Source organism: Erythrolamprus reginae, chromosome 1, assembly GCF_031021105.1.
Source record: "Erythrolamprus reginae isolate rEryReg1 chromosome 1, rEryReg1.hap1, whole genome shotgun sequence".
Lineage (NCBI taxonomy): Eukaryota > Metazoa > Chordata > Lepidosauria > Squamata > Dipsadidae > Erythrolamprus > Erythrolamprus reginae.
This window is the reverse complement of record NC_091950.1, coordinates 138,420,945-138,430,608: the sequence shown is the minus strand read 5'-3', so window position 1 is coordinate 138,430,608 and position 9,664 is coordinate 138,420,945. Positions and strand designations below refer to the sequence as shown.

The 9,664-nt window shown below is 44.3% G+C and overlaps 1 protein-coding gene across 1 annotated transcript in view; it reads right to left on the bottom strand.

Annotated features, from left to right (window-relative positions):
* LOC139175661 (veficolin-1-like) overlaps positions 1 to 9,664 on the bottom strand; it is a 940,898-nt gene that overhangs the window by 476,777 nt on the left and 454,457 nt on the right. The window lies entirely within an intron of this gene.

Here is a 9,664-nt window from a genome sequence, read left to right as displayed (position 1 = left end):
TTTTGGACACATTATGTGAAGACCTAGCTCCCTGCAAAAGCCTATAGTTCTGGGAAACATGGAAGGAAAGAGGAGGATGACCACCATCAAGTTGGATGGACTCAATTTCATTGATGATGAATGCATCAATGGAAGACCTGAAAGTCTTTTTTAGGCATCATGGAGTAAAGCTGTGTGTTCCCTAGAAATCAAAAGCATTTTGATGGCATATAATCAATGTTTCTAAATCTTGATACACAATGAACTTTCCAAAAGCTTCTTTCTCCAAAAATCTGCTTTTTGACACCAGCAGGTGGGTGGTTCATAGGCAATAAGCCAACAATAGGTTGAAACTGGTAAAGAATTGAGAGGATTCCGCTCTGGTTTGAGAATGGAAATCTGACATCAAGGTTTCCACAGCCCCACTATCCCTGAGAATAGTGGTTCTCTGTTCATTGGGAGACCTTAAACCAGCAGTCCCCAAACTACGGCCTGTGGGATGCATGCGGCCCTCTGAGGCCATTTATCTGGCCCGCGGCAGCACACGAGATTTTAAACACACACATGCAAAAACAATCCCCCACGCAGCCTTTTCCCAGGCCGCGCAATGGAGCCGGGAGTTGGAGTTGGGGGCAGGGAGCGACAAAAGTGTGGAGGCTGGCAAAAAAAATTATTTTGAATGTCCCCATTTTCCTCTGCTCCAATCTGTTCAAATCCGTTCCAGTCCACATCTTTGGCACTATCTTTCCCACCGGCCACTCTGACTGGCCAGCTCAGTTGTAGTCTGGTTGTAGTCTGGTGCTCCCATCTCAAACACTAAACCTCTGCCGCCAAACCACTGACCAACACCTGCCGCTCACACCTGCTGGCATTGGAGAGTAGAGTTCTTATTCTTGGCAGCCAGTTCGGGTTTTTTTTCTCCAGTTCCAATCCGTAGCATCCAATCCATAGTATCTGTAGTGCCCTATCCCCCTGCCAGCCTGCCGGGGGGCGGGGAGGCTCTGCACCAGCACATCCGTGGCGGGTAGGGGCAGCCGTGGCTCCCTTTCCTTCTCCCACTGCCTATGTCTATCGCCAGTGCCTTCTGCCAAGCTGTCGGCCAGCGCCGTGGGTTCCTTGAGTGGGGCAGCTCCTGCCCGACAATCCATGGCAACGGCCGCCGGCAATAGACATAGGTGGTGGGAAAAGAAAAGGGAGCTGCCCCCACCCACCATGGATGGGCGGGTTCCGAGCCTCTCAGTTGTGGTCTTCCTGCCCTCCCCCCCCCCGGCGGGCTGGCAGGGGGATAGGGAGCTACAGATGCTACGGATTGGAGCTGGAGAAGAAAAGCCCAAACAGTGAGAGTGGCCGGTGGGAAAGGTAGTGCCAAAGGCGTGGACTGGAATGGATTTGAATGGATTGGAGTAGGAAAAGAAATCTCAAACTGGAGCCCTAGACTACAACTGAGTCAACCAGTGAGAGTGGCCGATGGGAAGGGTGGTTCCAGAGGAAATTAAAAAGCATCAAAGGACATTCAAAATAAGAAAAACCTTTGCCAGCCTCCGCAGAGAAGTAAGGAAGAGAGAGAAAGTGAGAAAAAGAGAGAGAAAGCAAGAGAGAGAGAGAGAGAAAAAGCAATAGAGAGAAGGACAGCGAGAAAGAAAGAGAGAGATAGCAAGAGAGAACAAGAGAGAGAGAGAAAGCAAGAGAGAGAGAGAGAAAGCAAGAGGGAGAGATAGAAAGAGAGTGAGTGAGTGAGTGAGAGAGAAAGAAAGCAAGAGAGAGAGAGAAAGCAAGAGAGAGAAGAAAAAAAGCAAGAGAGAGAACAATAGAGAGAAAGAAAGCAAGAGAGAGAGATAGAGAGAGAGAGAGAAAGAAAGAGGGAGAGAGAGAAAGTGAGTGAGAGAGAGAAAGAAAGCAAGAGAGAGGGGGACAGAGAGAAAGAAAGAGAGAGAGAGAAAGAGAGATAGCAAGAGAGAGAGAACAAGAGAGAGAAAGAAAGCAAGAGAGAGGGGGAGAGAGAAAGGAAGCAAGAGAGAGAGAGAAAGAGTTAGAGAAAGAAACAGGGAGAGATAGAGAGTGAGAGAGAGAGAAAGAAAGAAAGAAAGAAAGAGGGAGACATAGTGAGGGAGAGATAAAGGGAGAGGGAGAGATAGAAAGAGAGAGGGAGAGAGGGAAAGAGAGAGATAAAGAGAGAGAGAGAGTGGGAAAGAGAGGGAGAGAAAGGGAGAGGAAGGAAGAGCGAGAGAGAGAAAGAGGAAGCTCGGCAAGGAGTTGGGGACTTGCTCCACTTCGCCTCCTCCCCCAGGGCAGCGTTAAGAAAATCGCAGGATTTTTTTTATAGTCCGGCCCTCCAACAGTCTGAGGGACAGTTAACTGGCCCCCTGTGTAAAACGTTTGGGAACCCCTGCCTTAAACACTCAAAGTATAATTAAATAATTACCTCCCTGAATAAGAGACATTGACAGGCAATCATTACTGAGTATCTTACTCCCGTTTTCTTACCTGTCTTCCACTGGATCCTTAGTACAGTGTTTTTCAACCAGTGTGCCGTGGCACACTAGTGTGCCGCGAGACATGGTCAGGTGTGCCGCGAAGCTCAGAGAGAGAGAAAAAACAAGAGAAAGAGAGAGAGAGAGAAAGAGCAAGAGAGAGAAAGAAAACAAGAGAGAAAGAAAGAAAGAGAGAAAAAGAACAAGAGAGAAAGAAAGCAAGAGAGAGAGCAAGAGAGAGAAAGAAAGAAAGCAAGAGAGAGAGAGAGAGAGGGAGGGAAGGTGGGAGAGAGAAAGACATAGAGGGAAGCATAGTTCCCTCTAAGCTGAACAGTGAGCAATTGCTCACTTAAAAATCATCATCAACTCAGAGTTTTCCAAACCTGCCCAGAAGCCGAGAGGGAAATGTTATTATTATTTCTGTGCCGCCCAGTCCCGAAGGGACTGCCGCTCAGACACTATACTTTTCCGCCCACCCCAAAAAAAATTTAGAGAGAACACTGGAGAGAAGTAGGGAGGGAGAGAGAAAGAGCAAAAAAGAGGAAAGAAGGAAGAGAGAAAGAGGGATGGAGAGAGAGAGAAAAAAAAGAGGGAGAGAAAGAGGGAGAGAGAAATACTGTAGAGCGAAAGGGAGGAAGAGAGAATTTTTTTGTCCAAACTTTTTTTAGCGCCCCCCCCTCAATATGCCCCATGGTTTTGTAAATGTAAAAAATGTGCCGCGGCTCAAAAAAGGTTGAAAATCACTGCCTTAGTAGATCCTTGAAACAAACTTCCAGCAGTAAATCCACAGTAACTTAATTTAAACATGCCTGGGATAAACATATATCCATCCTAAGATAAAATATGCGAAATAGTATAAGAGCAGACTAGATGGACTATGAGGTCTTTTTCTGCCATCAATCTTTTATGTTTCTATGGATTATAACAAATCAGAAGTTTTTAAAGGAAAAAAGAGCAAAAAAGAGGAAAGCCTGTAGACAAGTAAGGTTTGTCAGGAAAGCTTTTCTATTAGTAGGTTAAAAATCAGCTCTTATAGAAAACTCTTAATAAAATAATCAGGTTTGTCCCAAGCAGCCTATTTAAAAATATCAAAAGTGCATTTTCTAATTATTATTGTTTTATTTCTCATAATTACTTATTTCTGCATGGAAGCCATGGTTTGTCTCATATGAGCCATATCTCGGCTCAAGTGAGAACATTTCCATTTTTCTGCTTAGAGGCACCATCTTTCCCTTAATACAGCATTTCCATGACTGCCAACTAAGTTTTCTGGTCATTAAAGCCATTGGGAAAGAGCCTTGATTCTTTGCCTGGATTAGCTCATTGCCCTACCAGCTAGAAAAAGGGATTCTGTTGCAAAAGAAAAAAGAAGGGGGAAAGAAGGATTGAAGCAAATAATCCATGCAAGAAATTATTAAGCCATAGGGAAGATTCTCCAAGAAATGAAATAAAATGAAGTACACACACAGAAACATTTCAATAGGAGGATGCTGAAACTGATGCAGAACATAATGCGGGAACAATAAAGCCTGACTTTATTGACTTTAAGCATCTGATTTGATGTTATAGCAGAAATTTAAGAGTATTTAAGCAGTATAGTATGTTGGTGCATTCATAGATACAGAAAAGAATAGCCATCATAACTAAGCTCACATGACAAAAAGTATTAGTTTGCCTGAAGCTATTGCCTAACTTAATACTAAATGCTAAGATTAGTAACATATTTCATCTGTGATCAAATTCTTTTGAAATCAGTGGGGTTCACTGCTAGGACCCCACTTTTCTAAGAATTCAAATTCAGCATGCACCCTTTGTTAGAGAGTGTGCTCAGCATACACAGACTATTTGCATATATGCAAATATGCAGATTGCTATTTATATAGCAGACTGATATTCTTCTCAATATCATTGTCTTGTATGCACCATGCAAGTTTAACTCAATTATAAAAAAATACCAGCTGTTCAATTTCAATTTATGGGAAAGGAAAGCCTCACTTCTATTTGAGTGACACCTTGAAGAGAGGGAAGTACAAGAAACTTTATCTCTTAAAGACCGTATTTTTGGAGTACAAGACGCACCTTTCTCCTCCCTAAAATAGGCTGATAATTTGGGTGCATCTTATACAGTGGAACCCCGACATAAGAGCTGCTCTACTTAAGAGCAACTCGAGATAAGAGCTGGGAGGAGAGAGATATTTTTGTTCTACTTACAAGCCCAAATTCGAGATACAAGCGCCAAGGAGCTGTCTCCTGAAGCCAAACGCTAACTTCCGCGTTCGGCTTCAGGAGACAGCTGCGAAGCGGCGCGCGTGTTTTAAAAGGTTGCAGCCGGCCTGGGGGGCTCGGGGGGGTGCTTGCAGCTTTCTTTCTTGCTCTTTTTCTTTCTCTCTTTTACCTTCCCTTCTATTTCTTCTTTTCTTTCTCCTTCCCACCTTCTTCCCTCCCTCCCTCCCTTCACTCATTCCTCTCTTACTCTCCCCTTTCATAAGTTTCCTTGCTTCCTTCCTCTGTTCCTGTCCCTTCCCCCTTTCTTTCTTTCTTTCTTTCTTTCTTTCTTGCTCTTTTTCTTTCTCTCTTTTACCTTCCCTTCCTCTATTTCTTCTTTTCTTTCTCCTTCCCACCTTCTTCCCTCCCTCCCTTCACTCATTCCTCTCTTACTCTCCCCTTTCATAAGTTTCCTTGCTTCCTTCCTCTGTTCCTGTCCCTTCCCCCTTTCTTTCCTTCTTGCTTTCTTTCTTTCTTTCTTGCTCTTTTTCTTTCTCTCTTTTACCTTCCCTTCCTCTATTTCTTCTTTTCTTTCTCCTTCCCACCTTCTTCCCTCCCTCCCTTCACTCATTCCTCTCTTACTCTCCCCTTTCATAAGTTTCCTTGCTTCCTTCCTCTGTTCCTGTCCCTTCCTTCTTTCCTTCCTTCCTTCCCACCCTCCGTCCATTCATTCACCCATTCCTCTCTTGATCGCTTAAAGCCGGTCCCTGGTGCAAAAAGGGTTGGGGACCTCTGTCCTACAGGATTGGGTGGCAGAGAAGTTGAACATATGTAAATTTAAAAGTTTAAGAAAGTTTACAAGTTAAGTGAAAGAAACTTCATTATTCATTTATATGTACATGTACATTTCTTCATTAAAAACATGTCTTTCTGCATAATTTAGACTAACTTTGTGAGTTTTTTGAGGGCTGGAACCAATTAAAATTATTTACATTAATTCCTATGGGGAAAAGTCGTTCGAGATAAGAGCTGCTCGACTTAAGAGCCCAGGTCCGGAACGAATTAAACTCGTATCTCGAGGTACCACTGTACTCTGAAGGTATGTTTTTTTTCTAGCCCTAACCAGGTGTTAACGATCTTCCCAGCTCTTACCTGCTTGCAAGCTCTTTCATTGTTATTCTCTGCAAAGAATATTTTCCAAACCCTGTTTTTGACTTTTTTTTCATTCTCTATTTGCTCTGAATGTTTCTTTCCAGCCCTAACCAGGTGCTAACAATATTCCCAGCTTTTACCGGCTTGCAAGCTCTTTCTTTGTTACTCTCTGCCAAGAATGTTTTCCAAACCCTGTCTTTGTAGGGTTTTTTCATTGCTTTATTTGCTCCAAATGTTTCTTTCCAGCCCTAACCAAGTGCTATCAATGTTCCCAAGCTCTTTCATTGTTGCTCTCTGGGAAGAATATTTTCCAAGTCCTAAGTCTTTGCAGGGTTTTTCCCCCCATTGGTCTAACTTGCTCCAAATGTTTCTTTTCAGCCCTAACCAGGTGCTAACGATGTTCCCAGCTCTTACCCACTTGCAAGCTCTTTCATTGTTACTCTCTGCTAAGAAGAATGTTTTCTAAACCCTAAGTCTTTGCATATTTTTTCCATTGCTCTATTTGCTCTGACTGTTTCTTTCCAGGTGCTAATGATGTTCCCAGCTCTTACTGGCTTGCAAGCTCTTTCATTATTACTCTTTCAGAACAAAGTTTTTTTAAGCCCTAACCAGGGATAAAATAATGTGCTGAAGCTCACCAGATCAATGACCCTAGCCAGATGAATACCTGGTAAGCAGATTATTCTCCCTATTTTCCTCCCCATAAACTAAGGTGCATCTTATGCTTCAGTTAGCTTCATTGTTAGCTTGTTTATATATTGCACACCCAACTGTTTTGTACATAGTACTAACATTAACGTGCTGGAAGTTTCATTTAAAAAAAACCTATGTAGGGATCAGACAAAACTTACAATTTATTTCATTTCATTTTATTTACATTAGAGCAATTAATTAATTAATTAATTAGAATTAATGGTAAACTGTGTGATGTGTTGAGTTATCTGGATTTGCTAAGTTTGTATTGTTGGTGTATGAATTTGTGATTTTTTCCCTCTTGTTTATGTATCTATGTGCATATATGTTAGCTTTCTGAGAAATGAAATTCAGGTGACTCTATGGATAGAAGAATTCCATTCCACATCATTTTCAAGGAAAGAACCAAGGAACCCCAGTTGTCTTTTGGAAAAGCAATTTGAGACATTTCAGTGGGCATGTTAGTTCAGAAAATCCCAATGTGCAATATTATATATACTGAGTTGCCTTTATTAAAGTGATGACTTTGCTTAATAGAAAATGCCATACCTTCTTTTTTTAAAGAAAAAAAGTTCAGAAATATTTCAGGTCTATTCTATGTATAGTTCCTGTCAAACAAGTCAAACTTGTCAAGTGATACAATACAATGCTGTGTGTGTTTTCTGCTATAATAATTTCTATAACATAGTGTTATAGCCACTGTTCCCCCTAAGGCGCGCATCTACGTGGCCGCATGCCCCAAAACAATCCCCCGCGCAGTCTTTTCCAAGGCTGCTCAGTGGAGCTGGGAGCCAGAATTGGAGGGCGGGTGGCAAGGAAAATGCATGGAAGTCTTCCGGCTATGAAGGTTTTTCTTCTCTGAATGTTGTGTGCATGAGAGCTCCCCATTCCTCTGCCAGCCCACCATGCACCTCTGGTCAGGGGTGAGGCTGAGTGCTGCGCCGTGAGCTTTAAAGAGAAAGGCAGAGAGAGGGCGAGGCGAGAACTCCAGTGTCGCAGGAGTGTGTGTGTCCTGTGGGGGGGAAATGGCGGTCGTTCCCGTTGCTCAGCTGACGGCGCTGCCAAAACTGGAGCTCTCACCTTGCCCTCTCTCTGCCTTTTTCTTTAAAGCTCACCCTCCCAAAGGCGCCTCTGAAGGCTAGAGATTGGGGTGGGGGCCAATGGATATGAGCCCCCTCCCAACCCAACAGTCAGTCGCTCCGAGAGAGGCAGCACCTAACTGGCCCCTGCCACAGCCCTTTCACCTGACTCCGCTGATGCAGCTTCACTCCACGCACTCTCAGGCGAGCATTCCCCTTCTTATCTGCGCGGCCTGAGTCCTGTGGGGAGGGTCTTGGAGGGCTCGTCCTGCTGCCGTGGCTGCCACCGCCTCCTCTGCTGCAGCAACAAAGTTTCTGCCCTCGGCCAAAGAAACTCAAGGCTTTGTAGCGACCTCACTGAGCTGGACCCTCCCCCCTGCTGGCAGCCAGTAAGCGGCGCCTGGCCCTGCTTGCTGCAGCTGGTGCAACCATGGCAAGTGTGCAGGCTCAACACGGCCTGTTGTCTCCTTTTCCCTGCCCTTTCCTAGGGACTGTGCGGAGCAAAAATCGGCCGGTATCGGCAGGAGGCAGCCCGGTGCCATCCCATTGTCTCCTGGCTCGCATTTCCTGCTGCTGAGATGGGAAGAGAACATGGCTTCTGGCGCCCGGGATGAGGCTTCTTTGCCTGGAAACCCCAGCAGTCAGGCTCAGGGGAAGGAAGATGCTTGTGTCTCTCCCTAAGTCTCGGTGGCATATATCAGGGTACTTAGCACTACTGCTCAATAGACTTTGAACTTTGGAGCAAGGCTTATTCCATGATGGTCCCACTCATTGGTCAATAATCTGCGAAATGCAGAGCTTGCCTTGGCAATTCTGTAGTTCACCTCAATGTCAATTGTCTTTGCATGGGAGAGGGTGCTGCCAAGGTATGTAAATTGGTCCACTGCTTTGTCCCTTCACTGTGATGGTGGGATCTGTATGTTGAAAGAATGATTTATTTTGTAATGAAATGTATGTCTGTTGTTGAATGGGAATGAGTGATTTTTAAGTAAATTGGGTTTGTGTTAGCTAATTTTACATTTAATTGGATTTAGGATATTTTGTATCATTTTTATATGTTGTAAGCCACCCCAAGCCTTCAGAAAGGGCTGGAATATAAATCAATCAATCTAACAAACAAACAAATCTTAGTACAGTGGTACCTCTACTTAAGGACGCCTCTACTTAAGAACTTTTCTAGATAAGAAATGGGCGTTCAAGATTTTTTTCACCTCTTCTTAAGAACCATTTTCTACTTAAGAACCCAAGCCCAGAATAATTTCCCAGGAAATTTGAGAGCGGCACGAAGGCCTGGCCAGTTTCCCGCCATTCCCCCTTTAATCCCAGCTATCTCAGGCTTTTCTGGGCTGCCACTGCCTTTCAGTGGCGCTTAAGGAAACTTTGGCAATCCAGAGCAAACGAAGCATTTTCCTTTCTCTGGGCACTTGGACAGGGAATAAACCTCTGCTAGCACCCAGATAAAAGAAACACTCCCTTTGCTCTGGGCAGCTGAGGAGTCACCACAGTGAAGGAAAGGCGCTGGCTACAAAGAGAGTGAGCGAGAGGAGAGGGAAGTCCTTCAGCATGGGAAGGAAGAGGCAGCAGGTAGAAGCAGCAGCAGCCAATGTATGGGAGGCAGTGTATGGGAAGTAGCCTCGCGCTGGGTGTATTGGAGGCATGTGCTCCTCATCGCCACCTCAGTCCCTCTTTTTTTTTAAGCCTTAAAGGTTGGAATTTTTTTTATTCCCTTCACCTCACCTTCCTTCAACAGTGACTCTCCTCCTCTTCTTCTTCCTCCTCCTCCTCCCACCCAAATTCTGAGCTTTTATTTCTTTCCTAATGGGTTTGCACACATTATCTGCTTTTACATTGATTCCTATGGGAAAAATCACTTCTTCTTAAGAACGTTTCTACTTAAGAACCTGGTCATGGAACAAATTAAGTTCTTAAGTAGCGGTACCACTGTATTTGGCTTTCAGAGCTGGCTGATGCATCATTTCCATCTTATGTTGATAAGGAGACCAAAGTGGTCCCATGCTGCTACAAATTTGCACTTCCTGCTCTGATCCAGCATTCAAGGCACAGTTGTTAGCAAAGAGGAGGTCA